The sequence below is a fragment of the Crocuta crocuta genome, unplaced genomic scaffold, assembly GCF_008692635.1.
Source record: "Crocuta crocuta isolate KB4526 unplaced genomic scaffold, BGI_CrCroc_1.0 scaffold262, whole genome shotgun sequence".
NCBI classification, from domain to species: domain Eukaryota; kingdom Metazoa; phylum Chordata; class Mammalia; order Carnivora; family Hyaenidae; genus Crocuta; species Crocuta crocuta.
The window spans coordinates 4022811-4047154 of NW_027528869.1; the positions used below are offsets into that span (position 1 = coordinate 4022811).

A 24344-nucleotide genomic window follows, 5' to 3' on the forward strand; every position below is an offset into this window, starting at 1 on the left:
GTTTATCTCCTTGAAGATACAAATGTCATGGGGGAGGTACTTCTTGCTAAGGTGTCCATGCACATCGCACATGGATCTACACATTGGAATGGATGTTAATCCACGGAACCAGTAGTAGCTGGCTGCCTTTTCTCCATGCTTAGATTGAAGGCGATGGTTCTTAACCCTGGTCGCACATTGGAATTACCTGAGGAGCTCTCAACACTACTCATGCCTGGGTCCCACCCCCAGAGATTCTGATCCTTAGCCTTGGATGCAGCCTGGGCATCTGGATTCTCACAAGCTTCCCGTGTGATTCTAGTGTGTGGTTAAGGTTGAGCACCTCAGCTTTAAGGCCTTATATAAATAGTAGACTCTTCTACATTAACATTCGATTAATTGTTCTCTGACAAGCTAATTATCATTGGACACTAATGCCTATTCTTTAATTGCATAAAGTGTTTTCTTTGTGCTTATGTTTTGTTTTTACACTTTCCACCTATTCAGGTATTTTTCCTTGCGTTAGTGAGTACTGCTCATTGCTTAGGGACAGCACTTCTCACATAGGTATTGTCCTTTGCGGTTATTCATATCTTAGAATGATTCATTTCACCCCAGGGGCAGTTTTTATTGTTTTTCATCAGGTTGGGTGTTTTAAATGGTCCCTACCTTTGCATTGTCATCTTATGCTTCTTATCGTTACTTTTGAAACTGTCTTTAGTTTTGTGCTTGAAAGACATGCTGTGGGGTTAATGATGTTTGGAAACACCCCAAAAGCTAGCACAGACACCACAGGCGTGCTCCTTGGCCAGCGGAGAACCATCACAGTGCCAGGTTGAGCAGGCTACAGTAATCATGCGCGATCATTACCGCCATCTGTCGGCAGCAGGCAGAAGTGACCCGCTTCTGTTGAGCTTCCTTCATTCAGTCTAGGAAAGGTCAAGTTGAATGAAGTACTGGGTGGAGGGATCTCAGCTGCATGTGAGAAAGGTGTTGTTCCATTCACAGGGGCACAGGAAAAGATGTTAGGAAACAGATTTTGGCACTAGAAGCCCATGCTAAGGGACGGGGGATAAACTTAAGCAGAATGGAAAATGTAGACCAACTGTGACTTCAGGTAGACTTTCTTAACATCGTTGCCCTCAGCTGATTATGCTGTATTTCAGCAGTGGTATTTTGAGGGCATGGTATTGCACTGAACGAATGCCAAGATGGATGAGCCAAATTTTTGAATCATAAATAAGTGTATACTTACCTTGGGAGCATGACAAGTAAAAATAGTTTTTTTATTTGTTATTCAGGCTGTCATGCAGCTTATGTTATTTCATAATCACCTGCCCCTCCCTGGTAGAAGAAGTTATTGGCTACCCTGCTTAGTTGCTTCCCTGTTGTATCTCTTACGAATGCATAGTAACGATATGATATGAGGTAAGGTGCAAAGACGGGGCTCTTTTGGTCCATTGATTGATTCTAGGTGCTTTAGTGTTTACCAGATGCTTGAGCACATAGCTCTTTGTATGCATTATCTTATTTAATGCTCTTAACGACTCAGTGAGCTAAGGGATATTATTTACCTCCATTTGACAGATGGGGAGACTGAGGCCCAGAGAGGTTAAAAACCATAGCCAAAGTGACGTAGCCAGTAAGTGGCAGCCAGGACTTTAACACTGGTTGCTGGCTCCAGAGGCCATGTGCTCTGTTGCCTCTCAAGAAAATGGAGACGCTAGTCAAGGTCTCACATACATTCCTGCTCCTTACTTCTCCGTTATACAGCGCTTGGTAGATGTTACCGGACTAAAGTAACCCACCACTTTATTCATAGTGTCAATACTGGGATCTGACTAGAGGAGAGAAGGAGGGAAGAGATGCTGTAGCCTCGGGTGTAACCTGGGTCCACAGTGGGCCTACTGGTGGCCACTCCTGGGGTTAAAGGGAGTATTGAAGACAGGTGATTGGAATGAGATCCCCCCGGCCACCTCCCTACTGTGGCAGCCACAATCAAGTATTCCCTCTTATCTTCTTCTCTCTCCACTCCTCCGCCCCCAAAAAAGAGGGAAGCAGTGGTTTTTAGGAAATTTCCTAAAATAGCCTAAAAAATATCAAACTGACTTTTGACCTTGAATCGATTCCCCAAAGGGAAGTAGTAAGAGGAAAAGGAAGAAAGAAGGAGGTCCTGATGCCGCAGAAGCTGGGGGTTTGGAGGCTTAGCCCTCAGGGGTCAGACACCCGAGTGGGCTGCTAGCTGCAGGGGAAGGTGAGCACGCACCAGCAGGGCTGAGTGGGCCGAGTGGGCCGCGGGGCCGCGATTCCCAGCAGCTGTGCGGAGGGCCATTCGCCAGCTTAACGGATTCAGCTGAAGGCAAATAGAAAGAGTCCCCCAGATCTCAGAGAAACAAGCTTTTGGGGCAAGTTTCAAAAATAAAACATCTCAAATTCTAAGGCCAGTTTGTTAGGTTTTTTAAAGTAGAAGTTTATTTTTAAGTACCGTGAACATATTTTACAAACATAGAATGAGGACACAGAGTTTGACAACTATGAATCAACTGTGCGGCCACAGGACAAAACATCTGAAAATGAGACCAAGAAATACAGCTTTGCCACGGTTAAGGGCTAGTCTCTGAGCTACAGGAACCATCCAAAGGGTGAGGAATAAGCCTTCCATTTCGCTTCCCTCTTCTGGGAAATGCGTCATTGCCATTGCATTTTACCTGAGTGTTGTTGTTGTTGTTGTTAGCTTGCTTCCTATAAGGCCCACTTATTAAGTGTTCTTGTGGAAGGTTCTATTACAGGAATAAAATCCCTGACTGAAGGAGTTAGAACCGAAGAAAAACTCTGTTACAAAGATTTTTGAACAAATTAGAGAGAGACACAAGTTCAGCATCTGGGCCAATAGCTTGCGCTCACTTTTTTTTTTTTTTTTGGTGTGTGCTAATTAACGAGTAGAAACATGAATGAGTACTGTGCTTTCCCAATGAGGAAATGTACCGTATATCATGGTGGAAAGAAGCATTGGAGCTAAAAGAGTAGAGCTGCTGGAAGCTCAGATTTGGGAGTCAGGGCCGGTGTTAACCATCACCTCCACTGGGAATCTGGGCTACTTGGTAACCACTTACACTAAACCCAGGTTCCCTTGGCCATGTATTGGGGACAAGAATCTGAGTGTATTACAGAGGTGCTGAAGACTAAATGAGATCATGTATAGCAAGAGCTTCACCAAGTTTCCAGCACAGCGGTCTGTAGGCCAGGCTGACAGTTCTGTGGGGCAATTTGAAGAAAAGGAGGTTTCAGGATATAGGAAAAGAATGAGAAGTTGAACAGGGTCATGGTCAATGGTAGAGATGGACACGGACCAAGAAGAGAGGCCAGGGGAAAATCTGGGGAAGAGCTCTGATGTGTGCGGTGGGACCTTTGATCCTTGCGTCCCAGGAAGCCAAAGCTCATGGTGGCATAGCCATGCCATAGCCAAAAATGGCACGTTTGGCTACGAAAGAGCTCAATGAGGTGGCTACTGCTAGGTGCCTGTAACACAAGACTGTTTAGAATAGTAACGGAGACCATTTAAAAATGTATGAGGTGAGTTTTGGCGGTTACCCACCTGAGTATAAAGAGTCTACTCTATTTTGCCTTGTTATAATTGCTTTTATTCTCCCTGTGATCCTGGATTTAGGATGCCCATCTCAACCCAAATAATGAACTAAAGCTAGACAGACTTGCATTTCTTTTCGGGAGGTTTCTCTGCTGATTTGCTAAAATCTTTCTTGGGTTTTCAGATTTTAGCTCAGTACCTATTTTGAAGCTCGTACTCGCTATCAATACAATTCTTCCTCACAAAACCCTAAAGTGAAAAATAGAAGTCCTGAGTTTTAGTCTCTATTCTCATGAACTTTGGAAATTTGAACAAACAAGTCACGTAAACCGTATGCCACTCAGTCTACAGTTTATAAGATTTAAATTCTGTCTTCTACCCTACCCGCTTTACAACACTTTGAAGATAAAATCAAAGAAAATATATGGGGATTTCTGGAAAAGTACTGTACAAACAGTTGCTTCAGGTGAGGGAATAAGGAGCCGTGTGACAGGGAATGGCAGACCTACTGACATTAGCATTAGGGTCAGTGAAAATGGTTTGGGCAGGAGGTAGGAAGGAAAACAGAAAGTGAAAGTTACAGTAGGATCAGATAAGAGAACACAAGATCCGATCTGTAATGCTGCAAGAATGGAAGAGAAGCGAGTGTGCTGATTGACCCTCTAGTAGCTGGCTTGATCTGAGTGAAGTACGGGAGCTAAAACACGCACCATACTCGTAACTTGCTCCTAATTAAAGGACATGAGAAATTATCTTACTCTGGGGCCTGTTGCTATGATTCTTGTCTTTTTAAATTGTTTGGTTGAGAATTGGTGCTTTGAATAGCCTCACCACACTTTGAATCCAACTGGGGCTAGGAAGATGGCCCCTACCCTTCACTGGCCCTATCTTTTCTGACTCTCCCCGCTACTGTCTATGCCTCCCCCAACACCCACCTGATGCAGGGTGTTTGGAGAGAGTGAAGAGCCAGCAGTCACGTGTGACGCTGCAAACAGACTGTTGCCTTCCAGTCGCTTGTGCGGGTTTCTATACCCAGCACAATCTTGAAATCAAGACGGCTGTGCTACTCATATTTTACTCTGTGCTTCTTCCTTAATTTGGGTGGCTTTCAGCTTTTTTACCTTGCGTTAAGTTGTCTGTCATATGGTATTCCTTGGGACTGAACACTTCAAGAGCAAACTATGGTGTGTGGATCTGGATGAGGTCAGTTAAGATATACTGGAGAAGTCGAGGGGGCAAGACAGCTGATAGAGCGTGCCACTTCATGTTAGGTATGGTGTTAATGAGCATTTAATTCTTCTGAAATCCTGTGATGTAAGTAGTAGCACATGGTTTTAGTTGAAACCACGTCAGAGTGTTTATGTACCCTGGCCAAAGTGATACGGTTAGAAAAATAGTGGGACTGGGATCCAAATCCAAGCATGTTGGACTTTAAGACTTTTTTAGGGGGGCTGATTTTGAAACTCTCAGTCCACACACTGAGGAGTCAGAAGGAAGCTGGGATCTTCCCTTCTTTCTTGAACCATACTTTGGGGAAAGATGGGTGGGTGGTTCTCTCTGAGGCACTATAGGCTTTGCAGTGGTGCAGCCCTCAGTTCTGTGTGGATTCTAGGCCTTTCCACCTGTGTCTGTGGAAAGGATTTCTTGTTGGCCAGCATACCTTCCCTTTTAAAACCGGAGCTAGGATTTGCTTCCAAGAAACTGGCCAATTGAAATCCAGATGCATTTTTTCAAAATTTTTTTTTGTTGTGAGAGAGACAGACAGAGTGTGTTGGGGGAGGGGCAGAGAGAGAGGGAGGCAGAGAATCGGAAGCAGGTTCCAGGCTCTGAGCTGTCAGCACAGAGCCCAGTTCAGGGCTCGAACTCATGGGCCACAAGATCATGACCTGTGCCGAAGTCAGACGCTTAACCAGCTGAGCCACCCAGGTGCTCCAGTCCAGATGCAGTTTTCATGCTTGGAGAAACCGAGGCCCCAGAAATTGCTTTAGGCATTTATAGGCATGAAAGTACTTGGTGCTAGAAAGTAACGCACGAACCATTCTGTGTTTCTCATACGTCTTCCAGGAAAGTGATGGTGTGTCTGCAGGAAGGCTGTGGCACAACATGGAGAGAATGCAGGCTTCGGAGCAGATCGGCTTGAGCTCCACGCATGCATCTGCCAGCCGTGTGACCTTAGTGGTGCTCTTTAAGCTCTCTGAGTCTTGGAATTTCCCTTCACAAAATGGTGGCAAAATAACACCTTTGTTAGTGGGTCGTGAGCTTTATGAAGCATGGTAGCCAGTGGTGGATAAATCATAGGCCTTCAGTATACGCTTTCTTGTATTTTCGTGTACCGGACCATACCTAATCATCGGAAGAAAACCGGATCCTCATGTTTTCCTGTAACTGAAAGAGAAGACCTTGGGATGTGAATACCCTTCATTTTAGGCCTGGGAGCATAAGCAGCGAGCGGCTCAGTGGGTTCCACCTCTGTGGTGATGTTAATTACTGATTGTGACATGATCAGGACTTATCAAGATTTTCAAAGCAGTGACACACGGTGATTTCAATAAACTGATACACACAGGATATAAGCAATGAAGATAAGTCGAGAACATTAAAAAAGAAAGCATAGCAGAATAAAATAGCGTTTGAATCTAGGGTCACCCAGAGATTTGGAAGTGTTGATATATATGAAAAAGTGAATTGTTAGATGAGGGACATATTAAAGGTACTAGGTAGGAAGTAGTGATATGTTATATGATTTACTATCACCAGCCAGCTCTTAATAGGTTATACTGATATTCTTGAAAAACCCCTTGGATTATGATTTCTACCCTTGGAGGATGCATTTTTATTCCCCTTGCTGAGACTACTGTGATTGTTTTTTGCCTTATTCTTAGACATTAGATCTATATTTGATTCAAAATTTATATTTTGATTCTGTGGTTAAGGGTCCCACGTGCACGAGAATAATGTTAAAGGCTAGTCTGATTCCATTTTTCTGAGGACAAAAAAATTATTGCTACAATTCTATTTTCTAATGACGGAGAACACCCAAGTTATCATGGGTTGTTAGGAGGTTGCCATGAGAAAAAAACTAACATTGATTGGTCATTGACTTTTGTCAAGAGCTGAGCTAGTCACCTTATATGACCTTAAAAATGCTCTTTTATTGAATTCCTTCATTGAATTCATGAGGCATGTATTTTGTCCTTTATATCAGATGAGGAAATTATAGATCAGAGAGGTTAACTGTTTTGCCCAAGACCTTTAGCTTAGTAGTGATTTTCCCACAGTGGCTTAAACAAATAGGTGCTTCTTGGTGTCTCTGAATAAGGCACCTGGAGACAGGGTCTGCTGGGGGTGACTCAGTGATGTGGTGATATCAGGGCTGACCTCTGGGATTCCCTTGGCTGTTGGATTTGGACTTGGAGGTAAAGGCAGTTCTGTCGTGGTTATAAGGATGCTGCCCTAGCTCTAGGCATCATGCCCATGGGAAAAGGGGGTGCATGGGTCTTAGATCAGGGAGCGTCTTCTCCGTGTCCCCGATCATGAACTCAAACAGGGTCACGTGGTCAACCCTGTGGGGCCTCTGAGTCTTTCTGGGGGAGGTGGCAAACGGGAGAGGGTTGGGGACGGTAGCTCCCTCAGTTGTACCTCTCAAAGGAAGTAAGTGACAGTCTGGGAATTCGGCTGAGGCCCGTGTGATTCCAAAGCCCAAACATCTCTCAGGTGTCCTTTTTCTTGGTTCACACTAACTCCTGCTGTCGTGCCCTTTGGTCTTATCTCCTCACCTTTCCTCCAGAACTAGGACCTTGGCTCGTCAGTTATTTCCTTTTTCCCTTCAAAGATCAGTGTATTCTTTTCCGCTGGCATTTTTCTTTTTCTACCTTAGTGGTCCTCAGATGTTTGGACGTGTTTTGGGGGAGGTTTTTGATATAGTAATGACTGCTTTTGTAAAGTGTGTGTGTGTGCAGGTGCCTGTGTGCTTCTGGCATTTACAGCCTGGAGACTAGGCACGTTTGGTGTCCTGCCATACGTACGATAGTACCCAACAGTCAAAAATAGCTCTACCCAAAATACATTTTTCCCTCATTGGACATACTCAAATCACTCTCATATTAATAAACAGAGGCATAAAAGCTTTTCTTGACCCTAGTTCTCTCTCCTTCTTTCTTTTGACATTTCAGCTCCTTAAAAAGTAGTTGTGTTGCTGTTTTCACTTCCTCATCTCTCACTTTCTACAAAAATGCCACATCCAGTGGACTTTTTCTCATTCTTGACCTTCTGCAGCATTGAACACTTGACCCTTTTAGTGCTATTCCAGAAATTATGATGACAAGAGTAATTAGATTCGTCATAGATTTGGTGACAGTGGGAAGGAGAATGAGTAGAGATTAGAACATGGATAGGTCGTACAAGTGGAAGTGTCTAGTAAGCAGTTGGATTTGGACCTGGAGGTAAAGGGGGTGATTTGGGCTGGGAATATAGATATGAACCTCATTAGCAAGCGGAGCGTAGTTGCAACCAGGAGGGTGGATGAGATGGCTCAGAATGACCAAGTGAAACGAGGAGGGAGGTGGGCCAAGGACAGAGCTACCTTAGGGTGCCCCGCCATCTGAGGGATGGCCAGAGGGGGTGGAGATGATCAAGGAGCTCAGGCACTTAGTTATTGGAGATGAGATAAGAACGAGAGAAACAAGGAAAGAGAGGTATTATAGACCAAGAGAGTGTTCTAAGAAGGGTAGTTAGCCAGTCTGGGAATCAACCCAGGACACTCCCTTCCCGCTCAAGATGGTTGCACAAACCTGAGGGGGCTGCGGAGGAGGCCTCGTGACCTTCCCCTTCCCTCCAGGCGCTGTGCTGACACTCCGTGTCTGTCGTCTGCACTGCCGCACACTGCTTACCTGTGTGATCTTGAGACCCTCAAATCTGATTGGTAAACACTTTTGCTTAAACCTCTGCACTGGCTTGCCACTGCTTGGAATAAGACATCCCCTTAGATCTGGTCCCTGGCTACCTCTCCAGGATTTTCCCTTAACCCCCCTGCCCTTGAACGGTCATGTTAAGCCACACTAAATTATTTATAGCTCCCTCCCTGGTCCAGGCCCTTTTGCATCTCTGTGCCTTTGTTTGTACTGCTTCCTCTCCTTAGAATCTCCTCTCTGCCTTGTCCATCCGGAAACACCTGCTCACTTTTTAAGGGAAGTTGTGGCACTTCTGCGAACCCTTTTCTGATTCTCTTCTTCACAGGATTTACTTTTCTTTTTCTTTGCGCTCCACCTGTGTCCTAGTTATGCTTTTATTATAACTTGTCTTATTTACCGATCTGTCCCACTTGCTGTACAGTGAGCTCATTGTAGGCCACGGCTACGCTTTCCTAATTTTTGTTTTCCTAGCACATAGCATAGTGTCTGATGCGAGTAATAGCTAACTTTTCATGAACAATGAACAGTTATTAAATTGGGCCCTTTCTACACTGTAGGGGGTTGAGGAGTGGTCCCCCCAAAAGATCTGTCCATGTACTAATTCCTGTAATCTGTGAATGTGACCTGATTTGGATAAAGGGTCTTGGCAAATATCATTAAGGATCTCATGATGAGATCATTTTGGATTAGCCAAGGGGCCCTAAGTCCAGTGACAAATGTCCTTCCAAGAGGTGAAAGAGGAGAAGACATAGACACAAAGGGGAGGTCTTTCAAAGAGGAGCAGAGGCTGGAGTTAGCCACAGCGTGCCAAAGAAGCCGCTAGAAGCTGGACACAGCAAAGGGCGTTTTTTTCCATAGGGCCTTTCAGAGAGAGCATGACTCTGATAACACCCTTGATTTCAGGCTTGAGAACTGTGAGAAAATAAATTTTTGTTGTTTCAAGCCACCAAGTGTGTGGTAATATGCGATGGCAGCTCTAGGAAAGTGATATCCACACCAGGGTTAAGGGGCCTGTGGGGAATCTCTGGAATCTCCCTGCCTAGGTGATTTCTTGGCTTATACATTTACTGTGTGATCTTTGGCAGAGTACTTAGCTTCTCTGAGCCTTAGATTCCTCCTTCTAAAACAAATAGCTCCTGTTTTCTTAAGGTGATTAAGTAAGGTTAGTGAACGTGCTTAGAAAAGACCTGGCAAACAGTAGGAGTCAGCGAGTGCGTGTCAGAGAGAAGTTTTCACTCAAGCCTCCCTATGAATCAATGGACGAGTGAGGAGGATGTAGAGAGAGACCCGAGCCAGCCTAGTGGCGGGAGCTCACCTAGTTCTGTGGTAGGTAGGCGTGCACCCTGGGGACTCTGTCCAGAGGTGGTGCTCTGACGTCGTGGCCCACCCCGGGGCCTGGGAAGGTGCCGAAAGGTGAAGTGTCAGTGTTCTGGGCAGCTCCTCCCTTGCTGGGGTCTTCGGTGGAGCTACAGGGCAACGAAGCTTGTCTCTTAGCGCTGGAGCCTCCCTTCATGCACTCCTTGGTTTTGTATTTGCTTCTCTGTTTCGTGCGTATATGCACTCGTGCACATGTGTCTGTGTGTGTGTGTGTGCTCGTGCACATTTGTATGTTTTCGGATGTGGCGGCTGCTCTCTTGATCCTTTTCAGTGCCCAGGACGGTGCCTCTCTGGCTAATCTCTGGGCTAATCTCCCAGTCTGAAGTCCTTGTGCTTTCAGATGCTTTTTCTTCTCCGCTCGATTCCTGCTTCTTTCCTTTTTATTCTCTTTCGTGCTGTAATTTTCATAGTCCTTATCACAACTGTTATTCACCATAGTAGCTTTTTTCATTAGCTGCCCTGCAAGACCGCAGGCTTCATAAGGGCAGGGTCTATGTCTTTGTCATTTTTGTATCCCCCGAACCTAACATACAGCTTGGCACATAGTAAGCCTTTAAGACATAGGTGTTAAATGTATGGCCCAATTAATTATTTCCGTGCAGCAGATGTCAGTTGCAATGAAGAGAAAAGTATCTTAAACCCAAATGGAAATGGATGAGAGAATTAATCTCTGGCTGCTGGAAAATACATTTCTACCTGTCTCTAGGCTGTTCTTTCCATCACCCTTCTCTTCCTCACATCTGCCAGATACCAGCCGTCAACAACTCGGCACTCACGTCTAGAGTTTTAACACTCGTGTCCACTTTATTTCTAGCAACCAGACACGGAAAAAGGGCTGCCTCAAGTTAGCGGTGCATTCTGAAGTAGCAGAGCAAAACTTTAACGCAAGGCAGTGGGCTGCCGGTGATAATCTTGACGTTATTAGCTTTCTTTCCGAGGAGGAAGCAGAAAGAAATAAGCTTTTTTTTTTTTTTTAGTTCCAAAAGATAAACATATGCGATTCACATGACCTACTAATCAGCAAAATATCACCAACTAAATTTAACCAGTGCAATTAAGTTTCCAGAGGTAGGGGCAGGAGATTTTGAAACTTCTTTTAGCAAACAACATCCTTTCTCATTTACTTATTCATTCATTCAAAAAATATCTGTTAGGTACCTGGTGGAGGTCAGGAACTGCACAAGGTCCTGGAGGCAGAGTCAGTGAGAGAGACACATCCTTACAGTGCACTGACTGACAATAAACAAAGATATAAATTAAGTAATATCATTTTAGGTAGTGGTAAGTGTTTTGATGAAAATAGTAGGAAGGGGTAACAGGTAAGGCTAGCTTAGGGTTGTCAGGACTGGTCTCAGAGGAAGGTAGCACTTGAGACATGTATGATAAAAGGATCAAGATGCATGAAGATGTCACGGGCAGCCTTTGGGCAGGGAGAAGAGCAGGTGTGGAGGCCTTGAAGGGGGCAAGTTTTTGTTGTATGTTTTTTTTGATGAGTGTCAGATGGTGTGAGTTGGAGGGTGGTGAGCACTGGGGTCAACGGTAGAAAATGAGGCTGAAAAGGTATTCGGAGGCCAGATCCTGCACGGCCTGAGAGGCTGGGCATTGTGTTGGGTATTTTGCAATTCATTCAAGAAGCTGTAAGAAGGGAGTGATGGAACTTTTGACTTAGCATCTTTTCAGATGGAGACAGAGAGTAGAGTGGATAGAATATACACCTTGGAGCCATTTTAAGTCTTGTCTCCACCTTTCAGAAGCTAGGTGACCTTTTGCTACGTTGTGTGACTACTGTGATCTGGTGTTGGTTTGTTTTTTTCATCGCTCTGAAGGAATTACTATTCAGAGACTTTTAAGAGTTACTATGAGATGAAATAACCTATAAAGGACTCATTACTTTGCCAGGTACACACCTGGCTTTGAAGAAATGGCTGGCCTTGCCCTTTCTAGTAGTATTGAAATACAAATTCCTCTTGAATCAGGCATCACCCTCTTTTGATAGATCTACGGATCAGGTAGCTTTGTGTTTTGTTTGTTGATTTTACACACGTTGCTTACAGACCTGTGAGCAAAGGAGCAAAATATTGTAGGAAGTTAGAAGCATCACGATTGGCTCTACCCTGACTAAAGACTCTTGTTTTGAGTTCTTGGAGTTCCCAGGCGCCGCATCCCACGGCCAGTTCCTGGACTTGTGTCTACTTAGAGGCAGTCTGATATAAGGTCCCCTTTTCCCAAATGGGGGTGAAGGCACTGAGAAGAGGGGCATAGGGAGTAGAGCAACTGTGTTGAGATATCGAGGTGAGCGGTGTAGGTGCCGAGAATGGGAGATGGTATAAAGGCACAGCCAATCACTGCGGCCTGCCTGCCTTGGGCTGAGGACTTCTGGCACCCGCCCAAGTCCTCCTGGCCTGTCACCATGTGTCTCAGATGTGTTCTGTTACCTTGACAACATGTTGTCTGGAGTTGTAAGGAGCGGCAGCCTTCAACCTTTGAGCATCGGCGTGTTGCTAGGACAACAGACTTCACAGGAAGCTGGGCTCCACTGTAGGTCCTGGATCTTGCTGCCCCCCACCCCTCCCTCTTCCTCTCCCTGCCTCCCCATACTTCCACTGCCCTCCATCTGTCCTCTCGCTTCTTCTGCCTTCACGGTCCTTTAGCTCTGCCTCCAACCCCGTGGCCTTCATTCTGTCACCACTGCAGTGTCCCCACTGCTTGTATAAAAGCAAAGACGGTAAATTCTCAAAGAGAAAGCTACATGATTTAAGAAGCTGATGGGATGGTGGGAATGAGGGAGTTGAAAAGACATCCAGAAAAGGGAGGGAGGAGCTTGATAGAGTTTCTGTAGTCTAGTTGTAGAGTGTGTGGTAGTGGTTTTATTTATTTATTTATTTATTTATTTATTTACGAATGACAAGTGGGGAAGGGGCAGAGAGAGAGAGAGGAAGAATCTCAAGCAGGCTCTCCACCCTACCAGTACAGAGCCGCATGCAGGGCTTGAACACACGAACCAAGAATCGTGAAATCATGACCTGAATCGAAGTCAATTGCTTAACCACCTGAGCTACCCAGGCACCCCTGTGTGGTAGTAGTTCTTAAAGGGACTTGACCTGAGCATCAACAGAAGAGTTTATTTTATAATTATTATTTTTTTTAAATATGGATTTTCTGGTTCCATACCCAAATGTTCTTTTGGAGTTAAAACCCCACTAAATACTATTTTTACAAATTTCTCTTAAAGGATTCTGAAATGCAGCCATGTTTGGGGACCACTGGTCAGTAACACACAGCATATTGTTCTGATTATAAAGTTTTGTGATAATCGGTACCTACCTATAGAGCTTTATTGTTCATGGTCCCCAGTGCAATGCTTTCCTGTGGCTGCTTAATAATAGTGAAGACACAGGAAGAGGAGTTGGAGGAATATGAGAAGATGCTAATGGAGAAGAGGAGAGGAGCGAAGGCAAACAGAAGGAAGAGAGCAATGTGGAAATGATAAGGGAGGCCATGGAATTGTGAACAGGGAAAATCAGCCATCACGCTTGTCTCTGACTTTCAGTTAGAATGCAGGCTGTTAAGTAAGTCTAGGCTCAGTTAACATGCTCCTTGGGGTATGTTTGGAATCCTGGGTTTTCCCTGGCTAGTAAGAGATCTGGGTGGGGGCTAGATCTGGGGTTTGAGAAGAAGCCGGCTTCCTCCTATTTTCTCCTTAAAAAAACCCCAAGTGCCCACTACATGTTAATGGTGTACTTTACATGAGCTAGTGCTTTACCTGCATTTAGCAGGTATAATCCGTGAAGGAGCCCTAGGGCTTAGGCAGTAGGATTATTCTCTTTTTAAAGATCAAGAAACTGAGGGTGGGAAAGGAAAGTAACTGGCCCCTGCTGACACCCTGGCCATGGCAGTGTGGAAACAGAACCGCTCACCTGACTGACAGTAAAGCCCGTGGACATCGGCAGCGTGTTGCACTTCCTCTTGAACACTTTCATTTACTTGGTCTTCTCGGGACTTCTAGCTTAACCTGGGAGGGGACTATCCCAGCTCTCCAGAATGTAGCCAGCTGGAGCTTAGGCAAAGGTGATTCCTCCCTCGCCAGCCCACCTTGATGAACACCCAGACATTCAGAACAAGAGCTCAGCTCTTAGAGAGGAGAATGGGATGAGAGACACGAAGAAGAAGGGGAAAGAACGTTCAAAGAGAGAAGGACATGCGGGTGAGCAAAACTGCTGGGTCAGTCCCAGTCTGATGGACTGAGTTCTTTCCAAACTCGGAACTCTCAAGAGCGAGGCTGAGACCCTGAAGCCCAGGACACTGCCAAGTGGGTGCCCTAGGATTTGACTTCTAGGTCAGACCAAACTCTTAACTGATAATTCTGGGATTGGGGGTGGAGGCGCATGTTTTTCCAGCCTGCTGTGTGTCAGGAGGAAGTGAAATCAGATGTACGTCATCTCAGCAGATGAGAAATTGACAAAGTAGTAATAGTATTGTCTCACTGTCCTGCGTGGCTATAGGTCTTGGAGCAAGCTATCTCCCCCTACTTCCTAAATAGTCTTAGAGTGTCAGCTGTAACTACTGTTACCTTGGACTGAAATCTAGTTTCTAGAGGTGGTACCCGAAGGCCCCTCCTTGCCCCCTTCTGCTGGACCTCTCTTTTTCCTGGGCCAACAGCATGTACTCTCCCTCTTAGTTTCCTCAATGATCAAAGGCCTGTTTACATGCAGGGGTGATAATCGGTGTATGAAAGGTATCTGGTGTCAAGGTGGCGGGCTCAGGCAACACATGTGAGAGGCAGGTTTATCTCTCAGTATGGCAGCCCATTCCGGGCGGGGAGAGCCCATTTGTCTCCTTCTCTCATGATTGGGACAACGTAGAGCACACACAGCGTACTTGGTGCGTATTTGTTGGTAATGATAGATCCTTTGAAATCAGATGGGAACAGGCCATATGCTCTTGGAAAAGGGCCTACATTGCAAGGTGGGATGGATGAGTGAGATGTGTTTTTGCAAGTTCTTTTCATCTCTAACATCTGTGATCCTGTGAATAATTCTCTTCCCCTTGGCCCCTGCTGGCTGCTTGCCCGGGATCTCTGCCAGAGCCCTCCCCGACAGCCCCTCTGAGTAGAGATCACAGAGGGAGGGTCTCCCACTCGAGGCCGATGGTTCTGGAAGCCGAAGTTGATACTGAAAGTAGGAGAGAAGGCTTGTATCCCAGGGTCAGAGCCCAGGGATAGAGGCATTTGGACAGGAAGTGTGAGTGCCCAATTCCTAGAAGCAGGCAGGAGAGGAGGGGAACTTCCGCTGAACGTGTCAGTAGCAGCAACAGCAGTCGCTCTGGCTACACGCACGTTGCCCATGAAAGCTTTTCTCAGACTGAGCATCAGGGCCCAAGATGGGGCTCTGGAGGGTGGAGAGAAGCATGCTGCCCACCTGCCATACCATTTCCCCACAGCCGGACAGCACGTCTATATGAGAGAAAGCTAAGAGACAGGAGCACTTCTCTTGTGAACGGTCTGTTCTCTGATCACTGTTGTTCTCTGAAACTGACGGTGGCAGATTTTCCTGAGGAGTGTTGTGCGGCCGTCTGATTCTGGAAGTTCTTTCTTTGGGCCCTGCGGCCCCTGGGCCCAAGGGGAAGCGTCACTGGTTAATGAAAGGGGACTAAGTTTGAGTAGTTACTGATGTATTTCAGTTCTCCTTGGAGACTAACACTGCTGATCCTGAGAAAACTAGTCTGTTAGCCAGAGAAGGGGATTTGGACACAGGTTGAACTGTCTACATGCTCTGGGAGAAGGGCACTTCCTCTCCTTTCCCTTGTCCTCCTTTTTCTCCCCTCGTGAGGCCCCCCAGGCGACAGAGCAGGGGCCTCTGACGCTTCTGTGAGTTGCACGTATCTGGAGCTGGTTTCTTGTCCGATGGAAGGTGGTGGCAGAGCTGTGTTTGGGGGACTTCCAAGTGGCAACCATGGCTACTTTTTGTGACCCTGATCTGAAAGGTCAGCCCTGTGAAAGTGACACACTTGGAAACGAAGGTATTTTTAATCACTTTGAAATTCCCCTTCCCCACGCCCCTTTCTCCCCTTGATAACTGCTACCTCGTTTAATTGTCCAGTGTCCCTTTTTTGTGCCTCCCGGCTGGGCTGCTTAGAGTACTCCCTTCTTCCTTCCCCCAGCTCCTTGCATTGTCTGCTGGTGGAGCTTTCCCAGCGAGCACTATGGAATTCTGTCTTGGGTCTCTCCTCATGGAGACCCCCACTGTTTCCTCCTGACAGGAAGGAAGGATTCCATTTTAAAACCGGGAGACAGTCTAAACAATGAAGTCACTGCCACGATCAGAAGTGATAAGAGCAACTAGTCTGTGAACTCCGCGGGCATTTATATTTTAACTCAGAGGAAGAAATGTGTACGAGTGGAATATCAGATGTCATGCTGGCCCATGAGGGACATATATGTTTAAAACAGAAGGTTCTCTCCTGACTCCTGAAAACCATGCTGTGCATGGGCAGCCTCATCAGTCCTGAGGTGAAGCCCTGCTGGGAGACCTTGCTGCAAACCAGAAAGGCTCAAGGGCAGCCCCTTGAGAAAGGTGTAGGTCACCCTGGTCACCCGGCTGATCGCACAGAACCGCTCAGGAGCCTCGGAGAGCATTGGGCTGTGAAGTCATTCTGCGAAGGAGAATCGAATCAAGTAGAATAGGAAGCCCAGGTTCATCAATGAACTCTGAGGATTTCTAGACTGTTTTGATTCTCCACACCGTATGGAGAGGGCTCCAGTCTTATTTTGTATGAACACTTCTTAGCTGCCTTTTACTGTCCCCTCAGACTCCCCTGCTCACCTGTGTCTCGGCCCTTCTCTGTGTCTCCCTCTCTTAGATCCTTTGATTTCTCCTTCTGTCTGTCCTCCTTTCCCTCCTGCCTCTGCTTTCTGTTCCCCCGTCATCTCATTTCTGGTTCGTGTTTCTCCGTCCTTCTCTCCCTTCGTCCTGTCCCCTGTCTGCCGTGACCCACTCTGGCATGTGACTTAGACTTTACGTGGTGCACACAACCATCTCCATGCTTCATCTGTCAGTGTCGAGGTCCCTCAATGGCCTGCCTTAGGACCTGGCATAGTTAAGAGTTCCCAGGCGGTCTGTCCTTGACTTTTGGAGCTGACAACGGTTAGTTTTACAGTCTGTGGCAACTTGGTTCAGTTGGTTATGACTTGGCATTTAATGAGGCCAAGCACAGATATTTGTGTCCTGTCTCTGTAGAACCCTGCTAGCTTTCTCCCTCGTGGCAGAGATGCCTTCCAGCCACTAGCTTTCATTTTCACGCCCTTGGTCACAGCGGGGGTGTGGCTAAGGGACTGTGCCTGGACCAGTGCTCATCTGTTGATGAGGGACATCAGCAATAACATATTTTTTTATTAAACTTTTCATTTTGAGGTCATTATGGATTCACATTTTACATGTTTAAAGGCCAAAAGACATCAGATTATCTATGGGATTCAGACCAAGACAGACCTGGACTCAGATTCTGGTTCTCTTCCACATTAATTCTGTGACAATAACCTGGTTACTTAACTTTTCTCTGCCTCACTTTCCTTCGCTGTGAAATAGTGATAAAAAAGAACTGGCCTCCTTCAGTCTCCCTCTGCCTGCACGTCTTCCTTTTCCTCTTTTGTTACTAAGTCTATTCCAGTACGCTATATTTCTTCTTTCTTTTTCTTTCATTTACCAATGTCTCTGGAACATTCCCGCCCCCGTTCTTCTCTCGTCCCTGTTTTGTACTTCTTTTTCCATTTTCCCAACTCTTAGCCCATTCCTCACTCTCCATTTCTTGCTTCCTCCATCCTCACCCCTCACTGAATTTCACTTCCTTCCAAAGACATGTTTTCTGATCCATCTCTCCTGTCATTCACTGTTCCTGGGCCCTTTGTGGGTTCCGGGAGAATGTGCAACCCTTAATTATTTATAAGCATGAGAGAATAATTGCAGAAATGATTTAATTACTTTTCACATAATAGCAGCTGCTGGGCTAGGTGATGGTGGTGATGGAGCATATCAGCAGGCACACTCGCTCAATGGGAGAAAAAGCACTGGTTTAAGTGGGTTTGGGGGAGGGTGTAGCTATAAAGAGTCTATAGAAGATTTAATCTCATATGTCAAAGAACTGAAAAAGAATCCCACAATTGGCAATTATGCACAGCTAGGATTATATAAAATGGGAGGCACATGTCACCAGTGTCTTAATTGAGGGAAGAAGGCCTGGGGATATCGTTTGAAAAGTTCACTTTGGATCAGATAGGAGTATAGTGGATGGAATACTACCGCTTATTTCTGGGTGGGGGTGGCGAGCGGGGGCAGTGGAAACTTTATTCTTCTTCTGGCTCCCCTATGAGATTGAATGTGGATATTCATTTAGTGACATTGGGGTTACAGTGGAAAGAGCCTAGCCCAAACTATAGTCTGGAAGCCTGGTTCTCTTCCTTGCTCATAACCAGCGGTAGCTGTTTGCCTGGTCAAGTCCCTTAATCTTTCTTAGTGTTACTTCTTTCATCTGTAAAGTGAAGGGGTTGAGGTTTATAACATGTAGAATGCTTCACTAAAGGAGAAAATGGCACAGAAATTAGATGAAGAGGCCTGTTTTTTTTTTTTTTTTTATATAAACTAAGATCAGGGAGACCATCATGAGAAGTTTGCAGTAGTCGGCTCCAAAAGCCAGGCAGAAAATCCATTCTAGAAGTTTCTGACATGATGTCTAAGAGAAGATAGTGATTGAAGCAAAGGGAAACAGTTGAATAATAGGCGGAAGACACAAAGAAGGAGTCGGCATGGGTAGATTAAAAGTAAGCAAGGGGAATGAGGGAGGTGGCAAATATGAACCCATATTGTCACATTATGAGTTTTTGAACGGTGTCCTTTCTGACCGCTGCTGAGGTTTGGCATGCAGAGGGCTGCAAGAGGAGGTCTTGACATGCAGTGAAGAAAGGAGAGGGGCTTCCTGAGAAGGAGCGTTATGTCCTCATCCTCCCCAACCCTGGTCCTAATCCCTTCACAGAAATCCCGATGAATGTGTCATTGAGCTGCACCGTTTAGCCTGGAAGGGATCTTAGGGACTAGCGTGGTGCCCTTGTTTCATGGTAAAGGACACTGAGGCCAAGAAAGATTAAGTGCCTTGCCTGAGGCCCCAACCTCAGTTCCGTCCTGGAGTAGGCCTCGTTTCCCAGATTACCAGGTCGGTGTCTGGCAGGACTTTTACCTCAGCAAAGTACCAAGCCTGTCTAGTAGTCGTGCAGAGGCTAGCAGATAATATGACATAATGAATTGCCGTCCCTCCCTTCTCCTGACTAGAGGTGAGGGACAAAAGCAAACTGAAATTAGGGTATGGGGGGAGAGAATGACATCTTTTCCCCTGGTTTTTCTCTTGTATCTGCACTAAATGTGGTCTGAGATGATGGATTAAAAGTATATTAATGAATATGTCAGATAATGATAAAAGTGAATATCACTGAATTAATTTTTGGACTGCATATGATGGAAGACCTATATGTTCAGGATTGTATGAATTTATGATAACCACGAGCAAGCAGGTGGAAAGCAAGTTTGGATAAAGTCAGTTCTGTCTGGTTGAGACGCTTCTGTGATTAGAGTAACTATCTACAGGCTATAGACAGGTCTTCCCTTTCTTGCAGAAATGGACTCCTCAGATCACCCTTTCACTTCTCATCTTGCAGTATCCCTCCAACTAAGATACTTAGGAAAGAGAGACTCAAGTATGCATGGAAATTTGTGGCAACTGGGGATTCATACTAGAAGAGCAAGGAGGCTTCCAGCAGAAAAGAGTGAAAAGAAAAGAGAGAGATCAGAAGAAAACAAAAAGCTCCACACTATATGTAGTTGGAGATTTAAAAAAATATAGCCAAATCTTATATTTTATAATGTTTTTCAAAGTGAATTTATGTACCTTGTCTTAATCTTTTTTTAAAAAATTAATGTTTATTTATTTTTGAGAGAGAGAGCAACCAAGCATGAGCAGGGGAGGGGCAGAGAGAGAGAGGAATACACAGAATCTGAAGCAGGCTCCAGGCTCCAGGCCATCAGCATAGAGCCTGATGCGGGGCTTGAACTCACAAACCGTGAGATCATGACCTGATCCGAAGTCAGTCGCTTAACCGACTGAGCCCCCCAGGTGCCCCAAGTTTGTCTTAATTTGATACAATCAATGTGTAAGATGGAAATAGAGCCTTAGGTTGGCTCTCCGAGAAGTGAAGATAACTTGTATCATCACCCTCATTCTCCAGAGAAGAAAACCAAGACTCCAGGAAGTTAACTGATACATCAAAGACTGAGAAATTTTAAGTGGCAGATCTGGGACTAGAGTCTACATCTCTGGGCTCCCACTGTAATGCCTATAGGAGAAGAGAACGATGTAAGCCACACTGAAGTGGCAATGAGCAACCTAAGGTGTCTGATCAGGACACGGGAGGTTTGGCCTGGGAATTCCTTGTGGACTTTGGCTGATGAGATCTAAGTTGAATAAAGAGCTCAAATGGGACTGGAAAAGATCACATAGTTACTTATAGGGAAGAAAAAGAAGCTATGGCTATAGTAGATCTATATGCTGAATAACCTAGACCATTGGAAAGGTTGGCAGGTATCTAGGATGGAGAATTCACAGGTGGAGGCCCACTCAAGAATTCAAAGATACGACAAGGATTAAACTTCAGCATTCACGAACAAAAGGCAACATCATTCAAGCAAAAGATGGCAAACCCATGGGTACAACCTCTCACCTTCTCTGTCTCCGTGGGGTGGGGGAAGATCCACTATTAAAGCTTTTTACCAGGATACCCTTAAACCTGTTCTGAACAAAGCCCAGAATGGGCTGGGACATTTTTCCCTTCATTAACACTTCATTAAGCTTTGTCAGATATAAGCCTCCTAGCCAGATCCTGGCAAGGGACTCTTACCGAGGTGATAATGAGGAGAAAATGTACTAGGTTTTTGGCCTACTCCAGAGCTGTTGAATGTAGGCTGAAATATATTTTGATAACATTGGCTCTAAGATGTGTATTAAACACCACTTTACACTGGGCAGTGTAAATAAAACACATAGACACAGAGAGAGAGAGGCACGCCAGCATAACATGACACATTTCAGTGATTTGGTGATTTGCTGCAAGCTACTTATACAAATCTGAGTCGTTTCAGATTTGGCAAATGATAAGATCATCATCATCATCATTATTATTATTATTATTATTATTTTAAATGTTTGTTTTTGAGAGAGAGACAGAGACAGAGCCTGAGCAGGGGAGGGGCAGAGAGAGAGACACACACAGAATCCAAAGCAGGCTTCAGGCTATGAGCCATCAGCACGGAGCCGGATACGGGGCTTGATCCCACGAGCTGTGAGATCATGACCTGAGCCAAAGTCAGACACTTAACTGACTGAGCCACCCAGGCACCGTGTAAATGAGAAAATCTTGATAGTTTTACAATTTGTACCTTTTATGTTTTTTAAAATGCCTCTTTTCAAAAGCAACCTCTTTTGAAATGTTGAAATGTTCTAGTGCTAATCAATGTCTTCTGGCTGTTTAGAATTTAACAATTACCAGATGTTCTTAGAATTAGTGCTCACTTTCCAATAGCTTTTCGAGTGTTCCTAACAGTCCTGTTGCACTGATTTAATATACCGTGGAAGTCTGAAGGTGCAGACGTGTTAAGAGAAAAAAGTATGTTTAATCTTTACTTTGAAGAAGGTTTTGATTTTGATCATCCATGAGCAATTGGAAAAATTTAAAAACTGGATCAAATGTGAGTGGCCCCTAGAAGTATTTGACATGGACACAGTTGGCTGGAAGATTATGCTCAGAGTAATCAGCAATCTGACGTCAACCAGAATTTTGGGTGTGAGTGCATATATCGTGGAGAACATAACAGACGGTGTAATGGTGTTTCCAAGCTGTTGTTCCTTGGCCCAGTGTTGATACTGTAGTTTTTTATTCTTTTTCTTTTTTTTAAAGCAGTGTTGTGACCACAATAAAGCAGGATTCCTTAAAGAGAGAAAAATAAACCACTGCAGCATTTCAAAGAGCGACTAATCAGAAATGAATTGGGAAGGGAAGAAGGTTAACATTTATGGAATACTTGTTGTGTGTCAGAACTTTATATGTATTATCTCATTATAATTCTTCTAATTATTTTTGATGATGAGAAGCCATCACTTCCCGAGACCCGACTTTGATCTGGTTTCCATAATGAACCGTAGCAGTTAGCTTTCCTTACGTGGACATTTTCACAAAGAAATGTCAACATTTAAATAATTTCATTGAATTATTGTATGATTTGCTCCTTGAAAAGTGGTCTCAGAGTAATTTACTCATTCAGTAAATGCAGGTGACTGTTGACCTGGAGTAGTATGTGTTGACCTGGAGCAAATGAGAGTACAGCAGTAGAGTTGGAGAAATAGATGGACGTAAGTAGGATTTTAATCTCAAGTGGCACGCAGAATGGTTCAATAAAGGAGTAAATGGCACAGACGCTGGATGAGGAAGACTGAATTTGAGAAACTAACATCTGGAGGCCATCATAAAAACTTTGCAGCACTCAACTCTAAAACCTGGGTGAGGTCCCCTTTAACCCTTTAAAGGCTTGCTCTAGGACTTGGAAACCAATGCAAGTAAAAACTGCAGATGTAGATATTGGCACTTAGTAGGTGCTTGGTAAGAGCACTCATCGGTGTTACCTGAACGTGGAAAATGGAAGCAAATAGATTAAAAGCAAAAACCTAACTCTAACACAGTGGAAACCCCATGTGACTGAATGCAGTGTCGTGTTAGAGTGTGGTTTTCCGAAGCCTCTGCAGTTCCTTGACCATTGCCGGACACTCCCTGGCCCAGGCCTGCCCCAGAACTCCCCTGGGAACGCTCCAGTCTCGGGAGGCTTTAGTGTTCCAGGCACACAGCCTCTGTCTGCTGCCCATTGCTTAGAAGAGAGGTCTGCTGGTTTCTTGATTCTAGTTATTTTGTAATGAAGATGGTCGGGGTGGCGTGATAACTCGTGGTGTCTTTTTTTTTTCCCCCAGTTAAAGGTATTTTTTTAAAACTCTCTAGGACATTTAAATGGGTATTAAAAACAAAATGAGGGACGCCTGGGTGGCTCAGTCGGTTAAGCATCCGACTTTGGCTCAGGTCATGATCTCATGGTCTGTGGGTTCGAGCCCCGTGTTGGGCTCTGTGCTGACAGCTCAGAGCCTGGAGCCTGCTTCAGGTTCTGTGTCTCCTTCTCTCTCTGCCCCTCCCCTGCTCATGCTCTGTCTCTCTCTGTCTCAAAAATAGATGAAGATTAAAAAGAAAACGAAACTAGGAAGTACATAAGCTCAGCATAAAGGACAGTCCTCTTAAATTGAATATGTTTAGTTGTGTCAACACCCCCTGCCTTGTGCTTATTTTTCTCATTTCTCTGTGGGCCAGCGATGACTTTATCATGGATTGTCATTGATCCATGGACGGTGTTTGGGAAGCACTGGTGTAGGTACTCTTGCGAGAGGCAGCATTAGTGAGGAAATTACTTCCAAGAGCTGTGGTTCCGGGTGCATCTCCTGAACTGCTGGTCTGGAGCCTGACAGGTCGGGGGGGCCCTGCTCATCTCCTGTGTCTCTGACAGAAGCTGCCGCACGACAGAGTGTCGCGCTGAGGGTCTCCGGTATATCATAATCTTCCACGGCTGACTGATGAGGCTCAGCGGTGGAGGGGGAGTGAGCGATGTACTCTGTCTTCACTTTAGCGAGCCTTTATTTCTGTCCTGGGTGACATATTCATCAATAATCCAAGAAAGTAAAATACAGACACAGCTTTCTGGTTGGAAGGTTATTTCAAAATTGTGTTACAGAGGAGAAAGGGCTTATCCTGGGTGGGAGTTCTGGCTCTGTCACGGCTAGTAGTGTGTGATGCTGTGTGAGGCACGTCATTCACTGGCTCTCAGTTTAAGTGGAGAATTGTATACCCGGGGGCTCGCCAAGTTATCTTCGGTTTTCCAAAAACCCACCAGTGCCTTCATATTTGCTACAAGTAGGCTGGTTAGGCCAGGATGATTATGTGTTTCTTTGCTTTGAGTTAACATTATTATATCACTTCATTGATGGATGGTTATCTCATGCTGCCGCAATGCCATGAACACTTAATAAATGCATGGGACATGTGTTATGCCTGTGGTGACGACTAATGTTCTTGAACTACTTCTGCCTCCAGGAGAATCAAGCTGAAGGAGTTGTTCATACGTATACTTTCTAGAAATATATGAAAAATGACAGGACACACAATTCAAGCCTCAGAGAGGAAGGGAGAAGGAAGATTTAGTATATACAGTGTAAAAATAAGCCATGTTGTATTATCTTAAAAAATATTTTTAAGTTTATTTATTTACTTTTGAGAGAGAGAGAGAGCAAGCGGTGTAGGGGCAGAGAGTGGGGTGACAGAGAGAATCCCAAGCAGGCTCCGCGCTGCCAGTGCAGAGCCTGATGTG

General features: G+C 45.1%; 1 protein-coding gene across 1 annotated transcript in view; it reads left to right on the forward strand.

Annotated features, from left to right (window-relative positions):
• The window catches only part of GRIN2B (glutamate ionotropic receptor NMDA type subunit 2B), a 413753-nt gene that overhangs the window by 122409 nt on the left and 267000 nt on the right, over positions 1–24344 (forward strand). The window lies entirely within an intron of this gene.